This window comes from Rutidosis leptorrhynchoides, chromosome 8 (assembly GCF_046630445.1).
Source record: "Rutidosis leptorrhynchoides isolate AG116_Rl617_1_P2 chromosome 8, CSIRO_AGI_Rlap_v1, whole genome shotgun sequence".
NCBI lineage: Eukaryota > Viridiplantae > Streptophyta > Magnoliopsida > Asterales > Asteraceae > Rutidosis > Rutidosis leptorrhynchoides.
In genome coordinates this window covers 310,991,799-311,012,581 of record NC_092340.1, presented here as the reverse complement: position 1 = coordinate 311,012,581, position 20,783 = coordinate 310,991,799, and the positions used below count along the sequence as shown (strand labels likewise).

At 35.8% G+C, this 20,783-nt stretch overlaps 1 pseudogene; it reads left to right on the top strand.

The window, feature by feature from the left end:
• The first annotated feature begins 1,608 nt into the window (after positions 1 to 1,608).
• Positions 1,609 to 16,918, top strand: LOC139864418 (senescence-specific cysteine protease SAG39-like; annotated as a pseudogene).
• The last annotated feature ends 3,865 nt before the right edge of the window (positions 16,919 to 20,783 follow it).

The following is a 20,783-nucleotide window of genomic DNA, read 5'->3' as shown; positions in this document are numbered from 1 at the left end:
ATCATCATCACCACCATCACTTTTCTTTTGTTTATTTTTGTCGTATGCTTTTTTCTTCTCGTTCTTTAACTTTGGACAATACCACTTTGTGTGCCCCTTTTCATGACAATTATAACACTCAACATTAGCAAATTTACCTTTGCGTGAGCTGCTACGATGATTGCCTCTTTTACCCTGACCTCTACTATGACTTCTCCCCCGCGTTTCTGTGATCAAGATATCTGACTGTGAAGAGGAACCTTGTGACTTTCTTCTCATCTCTTCATTCAAAATACTACCCTTAGCCAATTCCATGGTGATAGTACCATTCGGTGCAGAGTTGGACAAAGATGTCCTAAAAGTCTCCCAAGAGTCCGGTAATGTACCAAGTAACCAGAGACCCTGAATCTCATCCTCAAACTTGATACCCATACCTGCAAGCTGATTTATAATACCCTGATATGCATTTAGGTGATCTGTAATAGGAGTCCCATCATGATACTTCAAAGCCATCATCTGCTTAATTAAGAACAACTTGTTATTCCCAGTCTTTCGTTCATATAACTGCTCAAGCTTTTTCCATAAGGCTTTAGCATCAGTCTCCCCAGTAATATGATTCACAACATTATCATCAACCCACTGCCGAATATACCCACATACTTGTCTATGCAAAATTTTCCATTGAGCATCAGATTTTTCCTCAGGTTTATCCTCAGTAAAAACAGGCAAATAATAATCTTTCACATAAAGAAGATCCTCCATTTTACCTTTCCAAACATGATAATTTGAACCATTTAAACTAATCATTTTACTTGTATTAGCTTCCATCTTTCACACAAGTCAAATCAAATAACCTAGCTCTAGATACCAATTTGATGGGAAAATGGTCACAACGGGCAATCTACAAAGCGGAAACAAACCCGTTTGACAAGCATTTCCCGACCCGTATGAACCCGTGAGGAAACTAACAAACAAGCTATATCAAACCAACCCAAATCAGTCCCCAAATCAGTAGCAAATCAACTAATAACGAATAATCAAGCACACACAATACACGCGAGACATTTTTACGTGGAAAACCTCTCAAAATCGAGAGTAAAAACCACGGGACTCGTAAGCCACTTAAATTCCACTATCATCAACAAGGAGAGCAATACAATAATCCTTCTCTAGATCAACTAGAGGTATACAACATCATCATACTCTTGAACAAGAACAATCAACAAGTATATGAAATAAATAAAGACAAAAGAGGAATAAATCACCCAAAAACTGCTCTCTGCTCCAGCAGCAATAACTCGACCTACAGGCCTTTTTAGACGAATTCAACGGTTGAAAACCTTGGCACTGATGTCAGGAAGACACAGCCCAAAAATGAAGAAGATTCAACGGTCGGATCTCCGGGGATCGAAGGTTTTCTGGACTGCTGTAAGAAGTGACGGAAATTGGGATTTTTTCTCTCTTTTTCTTGAACTCTCTTCTCTCTTGATAATGAAAACAGCTGCAACTTGATGTTTTAAGATGCCCTCCTATGCTTGACCAAGTCAACCAAGCAATGGGCCTAACTTTGTTGGGCTTGGGCTTGTTAATACTTACTCATATTTGGAAACCCAATAACAAAACCCAACAATGTGGACTTCTCAAGTCACGTGTCGCATGTTAAGCGACTTGTCCATATCAGAGAAACATGAGATTTGGATGGCACAATATGGGCGCGTATACAAAGATGACGCTGAAAAAGAAATGCGCTTCAAGATATTCAAACAGAACATTGAATTCATAGAAAATTTCAACAATGGTGGAAACAAACGTTACAAAGTGGCTGTTAACGAATTTGCTGACCAAAAAAAATCGAAGAGTTCACAGCCGCTCACAATGGATTCAAGTTTTCAGAAAACAAAAGATCAGTTAGAACTACATCATTTAGATATGAAAATGTGACTGCAGTGCCACCTAGCATGGATTGGAGACAGAAAGGCGCAGTTACACCCGTTAAAGATCAAGGCCAATGTGGTAAGTTCATTATATATATATATATATATATATATATATATATATATATATATATATATATATATATATATATATATATATATATATATATATATATATATTGGTAGGATCAAGAGGGAAGTAACCAATCGGGGGAAGCGGGGGGAAGCAAATTTTTTTTTTTCGTTTTTTGAAAAAACTTTGTTCACGAACATTATATATTGAAAGAAAATAAGAACATTTAAAAAAGACACTTCGTGATGAATGTTATTATTTTGGCGGGAAAACGCTCGAAGAAGTAATATATAACAATTATCGTGTTTTTCGAGCGTATGTTGAGATTTTAGACATTAGGGTTTAGATATTAGGGTTTAGATATTAGGGTTTATAGGGTTTATATATTAGGGTTTAGAAATTTAGGGTTTAGGGTTTAGATTTAGGATTTAGATTGAGTTTTTAACACGAACGGTTTAGAGTTTAGGGTTTAGGGTTTAGGGTTTGGTGTTTTGGGTTTATGAAATAAATCCAAAACACCAAACCCTAAACCCTAAACTCTAAATCGGGCTAAATTTTACTTCACAAAACATGAAAAAAAATGTTAACATTCTTCACGAACAATATTATCTTGAATGTTATTTTTGTCGATCGTTTTCCCGCCAAAATAGTAACATTCATCACGAAGTGTCTTTTCTAAATGTTCTTATTTTCATCCAATCTATAATGTTCGTGAACAAAGTTTTTTCAATTCTTCCCCCCGATTGGTTACTTCCCCATTGATCCCGCCCATATATATATATATATATATATATATATATATATATATATATATATATATATATATACATATACATATATATATATACATATATATATATATATATATACATATATATATATATATATATATATATATATATATATATATATATATATATATATATATATATCTGTGTGTGTGTGTGGGGGGGTTGAATAGTAATACTCTCTTCATCAGTGGCAGAACTTGTACCCGGATACAGATGGGGCGAGTGTAAAAATTTAATAAATTTTCATCGTCAGCACGAGTAAACATTAAAAAAAATGGTATTTTTTGGTAAAAAAAGTTTTTAGTGTAAAATCTTCTCCCCGTTAAATCCAAGTGGGGCGGATATTCCCTTTGGGTTACACAATCTTCCGCCACTGCTCTTCTTCCCATTATAAGTGTTCTCTGTTGACTTTTATTCGTACATATAAATGTATACTTAAAGTATTATTATTTCTCTTATTTATTTAACAGGAAGTTGTTGGGCATTTTCAACTATTGCTGCTACTGAAGGAATCACTCAGATCTCAACTGGGAAACTAATTTCGTTGTCGGAGCAAGAGCTAGTGGATTGGGACAGGATTGGTGAAGATCAAGGATGCGAAGGTGGTGAGATGGAAGACGGCTTTCAATTTATCATAAAAAATAACGGCATCAACACTGAGGCAGCTTAACCATATCAGGCAGCCGATGGAACCTGCTGTAGTGACCCGAACTTTTCCATGTTTATATATATTAATTGAGATTGATATTTACATGATTAAATGTTTCCAACATGTTAAGTAATCAAACTTGTTAAGACTTGATTAATTGAAATATGTTTCATATAGACAATTGACCACCCAAGTTGATCGGTGATTCACGAACGTTAAAACTTATAAAAACTATATGATGACATATATATGGATATATATATAGTTAACATGATACTATGATAAGAAAACATATCATAAAGTATATTAACAATGAACTACATATGTAAAAACAAGACTACTAACTTAATGATTTTTAAACGAGACATATATGTAACGATTATCGTTGTAAAGACATTTAATGTATATATATCATACTAAGAGATATTCATACATGATAATATAATAATTTAAAATCTCATTTGATATTATAAACATTGGGTTAACAACATTTAACAAGATCGTTAACCTAAAGGTTTCAAAACAACACTTACATGTAACGACTAACGATGACTTAACGACTCAGTTAAAATGTATATACATGTAGTGTTTTAATATGTATTCATACACTTTTGAAAGACTTCAAGACACTTATCAAAATACTTCTACTTAACAAAAATGCTTACAATTACATCCTCGTTCAGTTTCATCAACAATTCTACTCGTATGCACCCGTATTCGTACTCGTACAATACACAGCTTTTAGATGTATGTACTATTGGTATATACACTCCAATGATCAGCTCTTAGCAGCCCATGTGAGTCACCTAACATATGTGGGAACCATCATTTGGCAACTAGCATGAAATATCTCATAAAATTACAAAAATATGAGTAATCATTCATGACTTATTTACATGAAAACAAAATTACATATCCTTTATATCTAATCCATACACCAACGACCAAAAACACCTACAAACACTTTCATTCTTCAATTTTCTTCATCTAATTGATCTCTCTCAAGTTCTATCTTCAAGTTCTAAGTGTTCTTCATATATTCTACAAGTTCTAGTTACATAAAATCAAGAATACTTTCAAGTTTGCTAGCTCACTTCCAATCTTGTAAGGTGATCATCCAACCTCAAGAAATCTTTGTTTCTTACAGTAGGTTATCATTCTAATACAAGGTAATAATCATATTCAAACTTTGGTTCAATTTCTATAACTATAACAATCTTATTTCAAGTGATGATCTTACTTGAACTTGTTTTCGTGTCATGATTCTGCTTCAAGAACTTCGAGCCATCCAAGGATCCATTGAAGCTAGATCCATTTTTCTCTTTTCCAGTAGGTTTATCCAAGGAACTTAAGGTAGTAATGATGTTCATAACATCATTCGATTCATACATATAAAGCTATCTTATTCGAAGGTTTAAACTTGTAATCACTAGAACATAGTTTAGTTAATTCTAAACTTGTTCGCAAACAAAAGTTAATCCTTCTAACTTGACTTTTAAAATCAACTAAACACATGTTCTATATCTATATGATATGCTAACTTAATGATTTAAAACCTGGAGACACGAAAAACACCGTAAAACCGGATTTACGCCGTCGTAGTAACACCGCGGGCTGTTTTGGGTTAGTTAATTAAAAACTATGATAAAATTTGATTTAAAAGTTGTTATTCTGAGAAAATGATTTTTATTATGAACATGAAACTATATCCAAAAATTATGGTTAAACTCAAAGTGGAAGTATGTTTTCTAAAATGGTCATCTAGACGTCGTTCTTTCGACTGAAATGACTACCTTTACAAAAACGACTTTTAACTTATTTTTCCGACTATAAACCTATACTTTTTCTGTTTAGATTCATAAAATAGAGTTCAATATGAAACCATAGCAATTTGATTCACTCAAAACGGATTTAAAATGAAGAAGTTATGGGTAAAACAAGATTGGATAATTTTTCTCATTTTAGCTACGTGAAAATTGGTAACAAATCTATTCCAACCATAACTTAATCAACTTGTATTGTATATTATGTAATCTTGAGATACCATAGACACGTATACAATGTTTCGACCTATCATGTCGACACATCTATATATATTTCGGAACAACCATAGACACTCTATATGTGAATGTTGGAGTTAGCTATACAGGGTTGAGGTTGATTCCAAAATATATATAGTTTGAGTTGTGATCAATACTGAGATACGTATACACTGGGTCGTGGATTGATTCAAGATAATATTTATCGATTTATTTCTGTACATCTAACTGTGGACAACTAGTTGTAGGTTACTAACGAGGACAGCTGACTTAATAAACTTAAAATATCAAAATATATTAAAAGTGTTGTAAATATATTTTGAACATACTTTGATATATATGTATATATTGTTATAGGTTCGTGAATCAACCAGTGGCCAAGTCTTACTTCCCGACGAAGTAAAAATCTGTGAAAGTGAGTTATAGTCCCACTTTTAAAATCTAATATTTTTGGGATGAGAATACATGCAGGTTTTATAAATGATTTACAAAATAGACACAAGTACGTGAAACTACATTCTATGGTTGAATTATCGAAATCGAATATGCCCCTTTTTATTAAGTCTGGTAATCTAAGAATTAGGGAACAGACACCCTAATTGACGCGAATCCTAAAGATAGATCTATTAGGCCTAACAAACCCCATCCAAAGTACCGGATGCTTTAGTACTTCGAAATTTATATCATATCCGAAGGGTGTCCCGGAATGATGGGGATATTCTTATATATATGCATCTTGTTAATGTCGGTTACCAGGTGTTCACCATATGAATGATTTTTATCCCTATGTATGGGATGTGTATTGAAATATGAAATCTTGTGGTCTATTGTTACGATTTGATATATATAGGTTAAACCTATAACTCACCAACATTTTTGTTGACGTTTTAAGCATGTTTATTCTCAGGTGATTATTAAGAGCTTCCGCTGTCGCATACTTAAATAAGGACAAGATTTGGAGTCCATGCTTGTATGATATTGTGTAAAAACTGCATTCAAGAAACTTATTTTGTTATAACATATTTGTATTGTAAACCATTATGTAATGGTCGTGTGTAAACAGGATATTTTAGATTATCATTATTTGATAATCTGCGTAAAGCTTTTTAAACCTTCATTGATGAAATAAAGGTTATGGTTTGTTTAAAAATGAATGCAGTCTTTGAAAAACGTCTCATATAGAGGTCAAAACCTCGCAACGAAATCAATTAATATGGAACGTTTTTAATCAATAAGAACGGGACATTTCAGTTGGTATCCGAGCGTTGGTCTTAGAGAACCAGAATTTTGCATTAGTGTGTCTTATCGAGTTTGTTAGGATGCATTAGTGAGTCTGGACTTCGACCGTGTTTACTTGAAAAATGATTGCTTAACAAATTTTGTTGGAAACTATATATTTTTAACATGTGAATATTATGTGATATATTAATCTCTTAACGCGTTTGATATTATGTGATAGATGTCTACCTCTAGAAAAAGTCCCATTGACTCACCTAATAATAATGAAGAGTCAAATGTAAATTGGAATGATTCGTGGACTGATTCACAAGTTCCCGAAGAGGAACCGGAAGAAGAGTCGGAACCGGAAGAAGAATCGGAACCGGAAGAAGAATCGGAACCAGATGAAGAAATAGAACCGGTGGGGGAAATAATAAAACGGTTAAGTAAAAGAAAATCCTCAACCAACCGACCAAGGTTAATTATGGTCAATGGTGTTTCCGCCAAGGAAGCAAAATATTGGGAGGATTACCAATTCTTCGATGAATCGGATTCCGACGAGAATTCCGATGATGTTATAGAAATTACCCCAACTGAATTTAAAAAGGCAAAAGAAAATAATAAGGGAAATGGCATAAAAATAGAGAAATCTAATTCCAACCCCGATGAACTTTATATGTATCGTCAACCCCCGAAGTCCTTAAGTTGTAACAATGACCCGGGAACCTCTAAACCACCAGGTTTTTCTAAACCAATGTGGAAAATTACGGCTCGTATTAGGGGAACATCATATATCCCTAGAAACTTGGCAAAACGAACCAAAACCGAAGAAGAAGAAACAAGCGAGTCGGAATAAGATAGTTGTATTCGTGTGGTGTAATATATGTAATATAGTGTGCTTATGCTTTATGATATATGTAAAAATTGCTTGTATTAATAAGTATTTTTTTTTATGAATCTAACTCTTGTCTATTTTACAGTATAAAAACACAAAATGGATAGACAACCCAATATTTTAAGAGACCTACCCGGAGACATGATTGATGAAATTTTGTCTAGAGTCGGTCAGAATTCTTCGGCACAACTATTTAAGGCGAGATCAGTTTGTAAGACATTCGAAGAACGTTCCAAGAATGCCTTGGTTTATAAAAGGCTTTCGTTCGAAAGATGGGGGATATCACATTGGGAAATCCATAAGTTACGATGTGTTTACTTTGACGCATATATTGCGGGGAACCCAAATGCTATTTTACGCAATGGGTTAAGAAATTATTTTGACTCAATATATCCGAATATTGGACTTCGTGATTTAGAAAAAGCGGCTAACATGCAACATAAAGAAGCATGTTATGCTTACGGATTAGTAATGTTCGCTTCTCAACAAAGTGAGAACAAGAACATCGGGCTACAACTATTAAACAAAATGTTTCCACAAGTGACGGAGTCGGTAATTGGGGTAAGAAATGAGGTTTTTAGATTGTTACGGGACTGTTGGACATTACGTAACCCTCGTCCCTTTGACGACGTTACAACACGCTGTCTTATCAACGGCCATAACGGTTATGTTGCACAAGACCAAGGATGGGAAGTAGTCCTAGTAAAACCAGAATGCATGACTTGTTTCTGGACGTATGAATTACGTGTCTTTATTGCCTTTGCTGAACGACTTGTGTATTAGCTAGAATTATCTTCACAACTATCTTGTATCAAAGTTATTGTGTGCTATATTTCATGCTTTATGTAAAATAAGCGGTATTGTAAGTTTGTAAAATATTGTATAAAAGTTTGAACGCGAAATATTATTATAATCAGTTTTTCATATAGAATTGTAGTAGTTGAATTGTATATTAGCTACTAAGTATGAACTTAACGGGTAGGTACTACCCGAATTTAAACTTATAAAACGCTAATGTGAAGAAAAAGCTTTTATAAATGAGTTAATATTATGCTACGAAATACTATTAACTACTCTTAATATTCTGTATGATTAACTTGTTCCATTTGACTATTTTGAAGGAAATGGCACCGACTACTCGACACACAGTGAATATGAATGAAGAGGAATTTCGTACTTTTCTAGCTTCAAACATAGCCGCAGTACAGGCTGCGCTACATACCAACAATAACCTTGGATCTAGCAGTACTGGAAATCGTGTAGGATGCACCTACAAAGAATTCACTGCCTGCAAACCTTTGGAATTTGATGGAACCGAAGGACCGATCGGATTGAAACGGTGGACCGAGAAGGTCGAATCGGTGTTTGCCATAAGTAAGTGTACTGAAGAGGACAAAGTGAAGTACGCTACGCATACCTTCACAGGTTCTGCGTTAACATGGTGGAATACCTATCTAGAGCAAGTGGGACAAGATGATGCGTACGCACTACCGTGGTCAGCATTCAAGCACTTGATGAACGAGAAGTACCGTCCCAGAACCGAGGTCAATAAGCTCAAGACAGAACTTAGAGGGTTACGAACCCAAGGATTTGATATTACCACGTATGAAAGACGATTCACAGAATTGTGCCTATTGTGTCCGGGAGCATTCGAAGATGAGGAAGAGAAGATCGACGCGTTTGTGAAAGGATTACCGGAAAGAATCCAAGAAGATATAAGTTCACACGAGCCCACCTCCATACAACAGGCATGTAGAATGGCTCACAAACTAGTGAACCAGATTGAAGAAAGAATTAAAGAACAGACTGCTGAAGAGGCCAATGTGAAGCAAGTCAAAAGAAAGTGGGAGGAAAATGGTGATAAGAATCACCAATACAACAACAACAGCAATCGCAACAATTATCCCAACAATCGCAACATCAATCGCAACTACAACAAACGGCCCAACAACAACAACAACAACAACAACAACAACAACAACTACAACAATCATCCCAACAACAATAATAACCGCAACAACAACAACAATCAGAAGCAGCTATGCCAAAGGTGTGAAAAGTATCACTCGGGGTTCTGCACCAAATTTTGCAACAAGTGTAAAAGAAATGGTCATAGCGCGGCGAAGTGTGAGGTCTACGGACCAGGGGTTAATAGAACGAAAGGAACAAATGGTGTCGGAACGAGTAATGGCGGAGCAAGTAGTGTCGGAACAAGCTATGCCAATGTAGTTTGTTATAAATGTGGAAAACCGGGCCACATTATTAGAAATTGCCCGAACCAGGAGAACACGAATGGACAAGGCCGCGGAAGAGTTTTCAATATTAATGCGGCAGAGGCACAGGAAGACCCGGAGCTTGTTACGGGTACGTTTCTTATTGACAATAAATCTGCTTACGTTTTATTTGATTCGGGTGCGGATAGAAGCTATATGAGTAGAGATTTTTGTGCTAAATTAAGTTGCCCATTGACGCCTATGGATAGTAAATTTTTACTCGAATTAGCAAATGGTAAATTAATTTCAGCAGATAATATATGTCGGAATCGAGAAATTAAACTGGTTAGCGAAACATTTAAGATTGATTTAATACCAGTAGAGTTAGGGAGTTTTGATGTGATAATCGGTATGGACTGGTTGAAAGAAGTGAAAGCAGAGATCGTTTGTTACAAAAAATGCAATTCGCATTATACGAGAAAAAGGAAAACCCTTAATGGTGTACGGAGAAAAGGGCAACACGAAGCTACATCTTATTAGTAATTTGAAGGCACAAAAACTAATAAGAAAAGGTTGCTATGCTATTCTAGCACATGTCGAGAAAGTACAAACTGAAGAAAAGAGCATCAATGATGTTCCCATTGCAAAAGAATTTCCCGATGTATTTCCGAAAGAATTACCGGGATTACCCCCACATCGATCCGTTGAATTTCAAATAGATCTTGTACCAGGAGCTGCACCAATAGCTCGTGCTCCTTACAGACTCGCACCCAGCGAGATGAAAGAACTGCAAAGCCAATTACAAGAACTTTTAGAGCGTGGTTTCATTCGACCAAGCACATCACCGTGGGGAGCTCCTGTTTTGTTTGTCAAGAAGAAAGATGGTACATTCAGGTTGTGTATCGACTACCGAGAGTTGAACAAACTTACCATCAAGAACCGCTACCCACTACCGAGAATCGACGACTTATTTGATCAACTACAAGGCTCGTCTGTTTATTCAAAGATTGACTTACGTTCCGGGTATCATCAAATGCGGGTGAAAGAAGATGATATTCCAAAGACTGCTTTCAGAACACGTTATGGTCATTACGAGTTTATGGTCATGCCGTTTGGTTTAACTAATGCACCAGCTGTGTTCATGGACCTTATGAACCGAGTGTGTGGACCATACCTTGACAAGTTTGTCATTGTTTTCATTGATGACATACTTATTTACTCAAAGAATGACCAAGAACACAGTGAACATTTGAGAAAGGTGTTAGAAGTATTGAGAAAGGAAGAATTGTACGCTAAGTTTTCAAAGTGTGCATTTTGGTTGGAAGAAGTTCAATTCCTCGGTCACATAGTGAACAAAGAAGGTATTAAGGTGGATCCGGCAAAGATAGAAACTGTTGAAAAGTGGGAAACCCCAAAAACTCCGAAACACATACGCCAGTTTTTAGGACTAGCTGGTTACTACAGAAGGTTCATCCAAGACTTTTCCAGAATAGCAAAACCCTTGACTACATTAACGCATAAAGGGAAGAAATTTGAATGGAATGATGAACAAGAGAAAGCGTTTCAGTTATTGAAGAAAAAGCTAACTACGGCACCTATATTGTCATTGCCTGAAGGGAATGATGATTTTGTGATTTATTGTGATGCATCAAAGCAAGGTCTCGGTTGTGTATTAATGCAACGAACGAAGGTGATTGCTTATGCGTCTAGACAATTGAAGATTCATGAACAAAAATATACGACGCATGATTTGGAATTAGGCGCGGTTGTTTTTGCATTAAAGACTTGGAGGCACTACTTATATGGGGTCAAAAGTATTATATATACCGACCACAAAAGTCTTCAACACATATTTAATCAGAAACAACTGAATATGAGGCAGCGTAGGTGGATTGAATTATTGAATGATTACAACTTTGAGATTCGTTACCACCCGGGGAAGGCAAATGTGGTAGCCGATGCCTTGAGCAGGAAGGACAGAGAACCCATTCGAGTAAAATCTATGAATATAATGATTCATAATAACCTTACTACTCAAATAAAGGAGGCGCAACAAGGAGTTTTAAAAGAGGGAAATTTAAAGGATGAAATACCCAAAGGATCGGAGAAGCATCTTAATATTCGGGAAGACGGAACCCGGTATAGGGCTGAAAGGATTTGGGTACCAAAATTTGGAGATATGAGAGAAATGGTACTTAGAGAAGCTCATAAAACCAGATACTCAATACATCCTGGAACGGGGAAGATGTACAAGGATCTCAAGAAACATTTTTGGTGGCCGGGTATGAAAGCCGATGTTGCTAAATACGTAGGAGAATGTTTGACGTGTTCTAAGGTCAAAGCTGAGCATCAGAAACCATCAGGTCTACTTCAACAACCCGAAATCCCGGAATGGAAATGGGAAAACATTACCATGGATTTCATCACTAAATTGCCAAGGACTGCAAGTGGTTTTGATACTATTGGGTAATAGTTGATCGTCTCACCAAATCCGCACACTTCCTACCAATAAGAGAAGATGACAAGATGGAGAAGTTAGCACGACTGTATTTGAAGGAAGTCATCTCCAGACATGGAATACCAATCTCTATTATCTCTGATAGGGATGGCAGATTTATTTCAAGATTCTGGCAGACATTACAGCAAGCATTAGGAACTCGTCTAGACATGAGTACTGCCTATCATCCACAAACTGATGGGCAGAGCGAAAGGACGATACAAACGCTTGAAGACATGCTACGAGCATGTGTTATTGATTTCGGAAACAGTTGGGATCGACATCTACCGTTAGCAGAATTTTCCTACAACAACAGCTACCATTCAAGCATTGAGATGGCGCCGTTTGAAGCACTTTATGGTAGAAAGTGCAGGTCTCCGATTTGTTGGAGTGAGGTGGGGGATAGACAGATTACGGGTCCGGAGATTATACAAGAAACTACCGAGAAGATCATCCAAATTCAACAACGGTTGAAAACTACCCAAAGTCGACAAAAGAGCTACGCTGACATTAAAAGAAAAGATATAGAATTTGAAATTGGAGAGATGGTCATGCTTAAAGTTGCACCTTGGAAAGGCGTTGTTCGATTTGGTAAACGAGGGAAATTAAATCCAAGGTATATTGGACCATTCAAGATTATTGATCGTGTCGGACCAGTAGCTTACCGACTTGAGTTACCTCAACAACTCGCGGCTGTACATAACACTTTCCACGTCTCGAATTTGAAGAAATGTTTTGCTAAAGAAGATCTCACTATTCCGTTAGATGAAATCCAAATCAACGAAAACCTTCAATTCATCGAAGAACCCATCGAAATAATGGGTCGTGAGGTTAAAAGACTTAAGCAAAACAAGATACCAATTGTTAAGGTTCGATGGAATGCTCGTAGAGGACCCGAGTTCACCTGGGAGTGTGAAGATCAGATGAAGAAGAAATACCCGCATCTATTTCCAGAAGATTCATCAACACCTTCAACAGCTTAAAATTTCGGGACGAAATTTATTTAACGGGTAGGTACTGTAGTGACCCGAACTTTTCCATGTTTATATATATTAATTGAGATTGATATTTACATGATTAAATGTTTCCAACATGTTAAGCAATCAAACTTGTTAAGACTTGATTAATTGAAATATGTTTCATATAGACAATTGACCACCCAAGTTGATCGGTGATTCACGAACGTTAAAACTTGTAAAAACTATATGATGACATATATATGGATATATATATAGTTAACATGATACTATGATAAGAAAACATATCATAAAGTATATTAACAATGAACTACATATGTAAAAACAAGACTACTAACTTAATGATTTTTAAACGAGACATATATGTAACGATTATCGTTGTAAAGACATTTAATGTATATATATCATACTAAGAGATATTCATAAATGATAATATAATAATTTAAAATCTCATTTGATATTATAAACATTGGGTTAACAACATTTAACAAGATCGTTAACCTAAAGGTTTCAAAACAACACTTACATGTAACGACTAACGATGACTTAACGACTCAGTTAAAATGTATATACATGTAGTGTTTTAATATGTATTCATACACTTTTGAAAGACTTCAAGACACTTATCAAAATACTTCTACTTAACAAAAATGCTTACAATTACATCCTCGTTCAGTTTCATCAACAATTCTACTCGTATGCACCCGTATTCGTACTCGTACAGTACACAGCTTTTAGATGTATGTACTATTGGTATATACACTCCAATGATCAGCTCTTAGCAGCCCATGTGAGTCACCTAACACATGTGGGAACCATCATTTGGCAACTAGCATGAAATATCTCATAAAATTACAAAAATATGAGTAATCATTCATGACTTATTTACATGAAAACAAAATTACATATCCTTTATATCTAATCCATACACCAACGACCAAAAACACCTACAAACACTTTCATTCTTCAATTTTCTTCATCTAATTGATCTCTCTCAAGTTCTATCTTCAATTTCTAAGTGTTCTTCATATATTCTACAAGTTCTAGTTACATAAAATCAAGAATACTTTCAAGTTTGCTAGCTCACTTCCAATCTTGTAAGGTGATCATCCAACCTCAAGAAATCTTTGTTTCTTACAGTAGGTTATCATTCTAATACAAGGTAATAATCATATTCAAACTTTGGTTCAATTTCTATAACTATAACAATCTTATTTCAAGTGATGATCTTACTTGAACTTGTTTTCGTGTCATGATTCTGCTTCAAGAACTTCGAGCCATCCAAGGATCCATTGAAGCTAGATCCATTTTTCTCTTTTCCAGTAGGTTTATCCAAGGAACTTAAGGTAGTAATGATGTTCATAACATCATTCGATTCATACATATAAAGCTATCTTATTCGAAGGTTTAAACTTGTAATCACTAGAACATAGTTTAGTTAATTCTAAACTTGTTCGCAAACAAAAGTTAATCCTTCTAACTTGACTTTTAAAATCAACTAAACACATGTTCTATATCTATATGATATGCTAACTTAATGATTTAAAACCTGGAGACACGAAAAACACCGTAAAACCGGATTTACGCCGTCGTAGTAACACCGCGGGCTGTTTTGGGTTAGTTAATTAAAAACTATGATAAACTTTGATTTAAAAGTTGTTATTCTGAGAAAATGATTTTTATTATGAACATGAAACTATATCCAAAAATTATGGTTAAACTCAAAGTGGAAGTATGTTTTCTAAAATGGTCATCTAGACGTCGTTCTTTCGACTGAAATGACTACCTTTACAAAAACGACTTGTAACTTATTTTTCCGACTATAAACCTATACTTTTTCTGTTTAGATTCATAAAATAGAGTTCAATATGAAACCATAGCAATTTGATTCACTCAAAACGGATTTAAAATGAAGAAGTTATGGGTAAAACAAGATTGGATAATTTTTCTCATTTTAGCTACGTGAAAATTGGTAACAAATCTATTCCAACCATAACTTAATCAACTTGTATTGTATATTATGTAATCTTGAGATACCATAGACACGTATACAATGTTTCGACCTATCATGTCGACACATCTATATATATTTCGGAACAACCATAGACACTCTATATGTGAATGTTGGAGTTAGCTATACAGGGTTGAGGTTGATTCCAAAATATATATAGTTTGAGTTGTGATCAATACTGAGATACGTATACACTGGGTCGTGGATTGATTCAAGATAATATTTATCGATTTATTTCTGTACATCTAACTGTGGACAACTAGTTGTAGGTTACTAACGAGGACAGCTGACTTAATAAACTTAAAATATCAAAATATATTAAAAGTGTTGTAAATATATTTTGAACATACTTTGATATATATGTATATATTGTTATAGGTTCGTGAATCAACCAGTGGCCAAGTCTTACTTCCCGACGAAGTAAAAATCTGTGAAAGTGAGTTATAGTCCCACTTTTAAAATCTAATATTTTTGGGATGAGAATACATGCAGGTTTTATAAATGATTTACAAAATAGACACAAGTACGTGAAACTACATTCTATGGTTGAATTATCGAAATCGAATATGCCCCTTTTTATTAAGTCTGGTAATCTAAGAATTAGGGAACAGACACCCTAATTGACGCGAATCCTAAAGATAGATCTATTGGGCCTAACAAACCCCATCCAAAGTACCGGATGCTTTAGTACTTCGAAATTTATATCATATCCGAAGGGTGTCCCGGAATGATGGGGATATTCTTATATATATGCATCTTGTTAATGTCGGTTACCAGGTGTTCACCATATGAATGATTTTTATCTCTATGTATGGGATGTGTATTGAAATATGAAATCTTGTGGTCTATTGTTACGATTTGATATATATAGGTTAAACCTATAACTCACCAACATTTTTGTTGACGTTTTAAGCATGTTTATTCTCAGGTGATTATTAAGAGCTTCCGCTGTCGCATACTTAAATAAGGACAAGATTTGGAGTCCATGCTTGTATGATATTGTGTAAAAACTGCATTCAAGAAACTTATTTTGTTGTAACATATTTGTATTGTAAACCATTATGTAATGGTCGTGTGTAAACAGGATATTTTAGATTATCATTATTTGATAATCTACGTAAAGCTTTTTAAACCTTTATTGATGAAATAAAGGTTATGGTTTGTTTAAAAATGAATGCAGTCTTTGAAAAACGTCTCATATAGAGGTCAAAACCTCGCAACGAAATCAATTAATATGGAACGTTTTTAATCAATAAGAACGGGACATTTCACCTGCAACACAAACAAAGAAGATGTTGATGCAGCCAAGATTAGTGGGTATGAAGTGGTACCAGCCAACAGTGAAACTGCACTGTTAAAAGCAGTCGCGAATCAACCCGTATCAGTTTCTATTGATGAAAGTGGCTACGCATTTCAGTTGTATTCGAGTGGCGTCTTTACTGGAGATTGCGGAACTGATTTAGACCATGGTGTTACGGCAGTTGGGTATGGAGTAGCTGATGACGGAACAAAGTACTGGTTAGTGAATAATTCGTGGGGTGCAAGCTGGGGAGATAGCGGATACATTATGATGGGACGAGATGTTAGTGCCAAAGAAGGTCTATGTGGAATAGCTATGGATTCATCTTATCCGACTGTGTAGGTTGTGTTCGATGATCAAAGATCTTTATAACTTGATCAAAGTTATCTTTGTAATTTATGTAACCCAAATGCTTGTAAATTAATATCGATGTAATTAATGAAAACTGTACCGTGATTGTATATCATTAAGCCCTCATTGAATATATGTTTTCAAGATCTAATTTTATTATTGATATAAAACCAACATCATGTTGAACTTGATTATAGGCATCTAGACACCAATAGGGCGCGCAGTCAGATGCGGAGTTAAAAGTTCATCTCCTTGTATAAGTTAAAAGTTCATATAGGGTAACATGAGCAAATCAAAATTTAGAACATTCATTTGATAATGATACAAAACAACAGAGGAAACATTCTGTTTGGTAGTATTTTTATTTTTCAATCAAGTTTATGAGTGATATTTTCAAGTCATTTTATGTATTCGGAGCTGTCTCACTTTGAACTAATTGGGTAACAGCATAAACAAGAAGATGCATATGATTGTTACTAGATTAAATAAGCAAGGTAAAATAGAGCTACATCAACTGCTATAGAAAGGAGCATAAAAAAAGTCAAAAGACAAATTAAGATAAGTCAAACAACACCATGGCTAAAGAGTCTACAAATTATATGACATCTACTGAACAATCCTAATGTCAAACAAAGCTACATCAACAGATTTAGAAAAGATAAGTTTTATACCAATGGAATTAGCTGTCAAAGTAGCATAATTTCATTATATGACTTGGCTTCTTTGAATTGCAGACATACTACTATAAATAAGCCTATTCAGTCACCATTTGTAACATAACAATCTTGTTGGAGATATGGAGAACTTTAAACAATTAGAGGGAAGATTCCAGGAAACTCACACGAAGCTTCCATGAAGTTGTTAGGAAACTCACATGTAGCTTCTACGAAGTTGTTAGGAAACTCACATGTAGCCTCCATGAAGCTGTCAGGAAACTCACATGAAGCTTCAAGGAATTGTTTTTAGCTTACTCCTTAAATTATTCTATAAATAGACCCTCTTGTAACTCATTGTAAACACACCACAAATATTCAGTAAATACATTCTCTAGTTGGCCCGTGGACTAAAGCAATCACAACGATTGCATATAACCACGTTATCTCTTGTGTCTATTTACAATTTTTGCACTTATAATCTTTCGTTCATTAAGTGGGTTAGTAATCTTGTAGAATTACTATCGGTGAGTGATCTTGTTGAATCACTTGCGTTGTTTTGGGTCCTAATATCCTTACAACTAGTATCAGAGCTCAAGGTTTCGTTAAGGGAACGATGGCGGAAGACGGAAAGTTTAGAATCGACCGTTTCGATGGGAGAGATTTCGGCTTTTGGAAGATGCAAATCGAAGACTACTTGTATCAAAAGAAGCTACATCAACCTCTGTTAGAGACCAAACCCGAAGGCATGAACGATGCCGATTGGACGCTTTTGGATCGCCAAGCTTTGGGTGCGATTCGTCTTTCACTTGCTAAGAACGTAGCATACAATGTTGTGAATGAGAAGACGACGTTTGCTTGCTTGAAAGCACTATCTAACATGTATGAGAAACCTACCGCTTCTAATAAGGTATTTCTCATGCGACAATTATTCAATACGAAGATGAAGGACGGTACGAGTGCAACGGATCATATCAACGAGTTCAACAACATCATAACGAGGTTAACATCGGTAGATATTGTGTTTGATGATGAGTTAAAGGCACTAATCTTGCTTTCATCATTACCGGAAAGTTGGTCGGGTACGGTTACCGCAGTTAGTAGCTCTATGGGAACTACTAAGCTAGCGTTCGAAGGAATAAGGGATTTGATTCTAGGTGAAGATACTCGTAGGAGAAACTCGGGGGAATCAACATCCGGTTCTTTGTTAAGTACTGACAACCGTGGTAGGAAATTTGAACGCGGTGAGAAGAAGGGTAGAAAGAAGTCTAAGAAGAGGTATCCATCGAAAGATAGAAGTGAAGCTGTTTGTTGGGGTTGCAATCAAAAGGGACACTTTCAAAGGAATTGTAAAAATGGTCCGGCGAAAGGTGTGAACTTGACCGAGGAAGAAAGTGATGATGCACTTTTATGTAGTGTTGAAAATTCTATGGAGTCTTGGATTTTGGATTCGGGAGCTTCGTTTCATGCTACTCATGTCAAAAGCATGATAAAGAATTTTCGTCCATATCAAGGTAAGGTGAGATTGGCGGACGACAAACAACTCAATATATAGGGCATTGAAGATGTTGTATTGAAGACTACTCTTGGCTCTAATTGGACCTTGAAAAAACGTAAGGTACATTCCTAAATTAAAAAGGAAACTTATTTCGGTTGGTCAATTAGATGATGAAGGTAACGCGGTTACTTTTGAAAACCGCCAATGAAAGGTGGTTAAGGGTAGTTGTGTCGTGGCTCATGGACATAAAAGGGGAACTCTTTATATGGTTGAAGTGTTTGATGAAGACACGGTGGTTGCTACGGTTAATGTTGAGTCCGAATCAACTCTATGGCACCAGACTCGGGCATATGAGTGAGAAGGGTATGAAGATGCTTGTTTCGAGTGGGAGAATTCCAGATTTGAAAAAGGTAGAACTTGGATTTTGCGAACCATGTGTATATGGGAAGCAAAAGAAGGTGACTTTTGGGAAATCGGGAAATGCTCCTAAGTTGGAGAAATTGGAGCTTGTTCATACGGATGTGTTTGGTCCAACCAATGTAGAATCACATGGAGGTTCTCGCTATTATGTCACCTTCATTGACGACTCCACTAGAAAGGTATGGGTTTATTTTCTTAAAGCTAAATCTGATGTATTTAATACATTTGTGAAGTGGAAAGCTATGGTAGAAAATGAGACTAATTTGAAAGTCAAGTGCTTGAAGTCGGATAATGGAGGGGAATATGGTAGTCTTGAGTTTAAATACCATTGTGCAAAGCTCGGTATTAGAATGTTGAAAACGGTACCGGAGACACCGCAACACAATGGGGTCGCCGAACGTATGAATCGTACGTTAAATGAAAGGGCTAAGAGTATGAGACTACATGCCGGTTTGCCTAAGATGTTTTAGACAGATGCGGTTAATATGGCGGCTTATTTGATTAACAGGGGACCCTCAACACCGTTGGGTTTCCGAATTTCTGAGGAAGAATGGCAAGGTAAGAAGGTGAGTTATAATCACCTTAGGATCTTTGGGTGTAATGCTTATGTGAAGACCAAAGATGCGGATAGAGACAAGCTTGAAGCTAAGTCAAAGAAGTGTACTTTCATAGGTTACGGGTCGGATGAAATGGGTCATCGTTGTTGGGATAACGAGGCTAGAAAAGTGATCCGTTCTCATGATGTTACCTTTGATGAAGATTCGGTTTATGGCAAACCGGAAACGGGGAGTCCTAAACAGGGTCATGTTACTTTTGACAATGTTTCTATTGATGATCTTGTAGGTTCTAGTGGGAGTATGGGTAACAATGAATTGCCAATTAACGGTGAGGTGTCAAAAAATGCTAATGATGGAAATGATTCGAAAAGCGGTGATGATTTCGAACATAGTGCGAGTTCTAGTGATGAGGAGGACACAAATGAAACCGGTCCAACCATTTCGGTTGCTCCTACACTAAGATGCTCGACTAGAGTGCCCAAACCTAATCCTAGGTATTCTCCATCTGCAAACTACTTGCTCTATACCGAGAATGGTGAACCCGAAAGTTACTTTGAGGCAAGAAAGACAAAAGAATCCATACAATGGGAGCTTGCCATGAAAGAAGAGATGGGGTCACTTGAGAAGAATAAAACTTGGTCACTAGTGAAGTTACCTCATGATAAAAGGGCGTTGCAAAGTAAATGGGTATATCGAATCAAGAATGAGTTGGATGGCAAGAAAAGGTA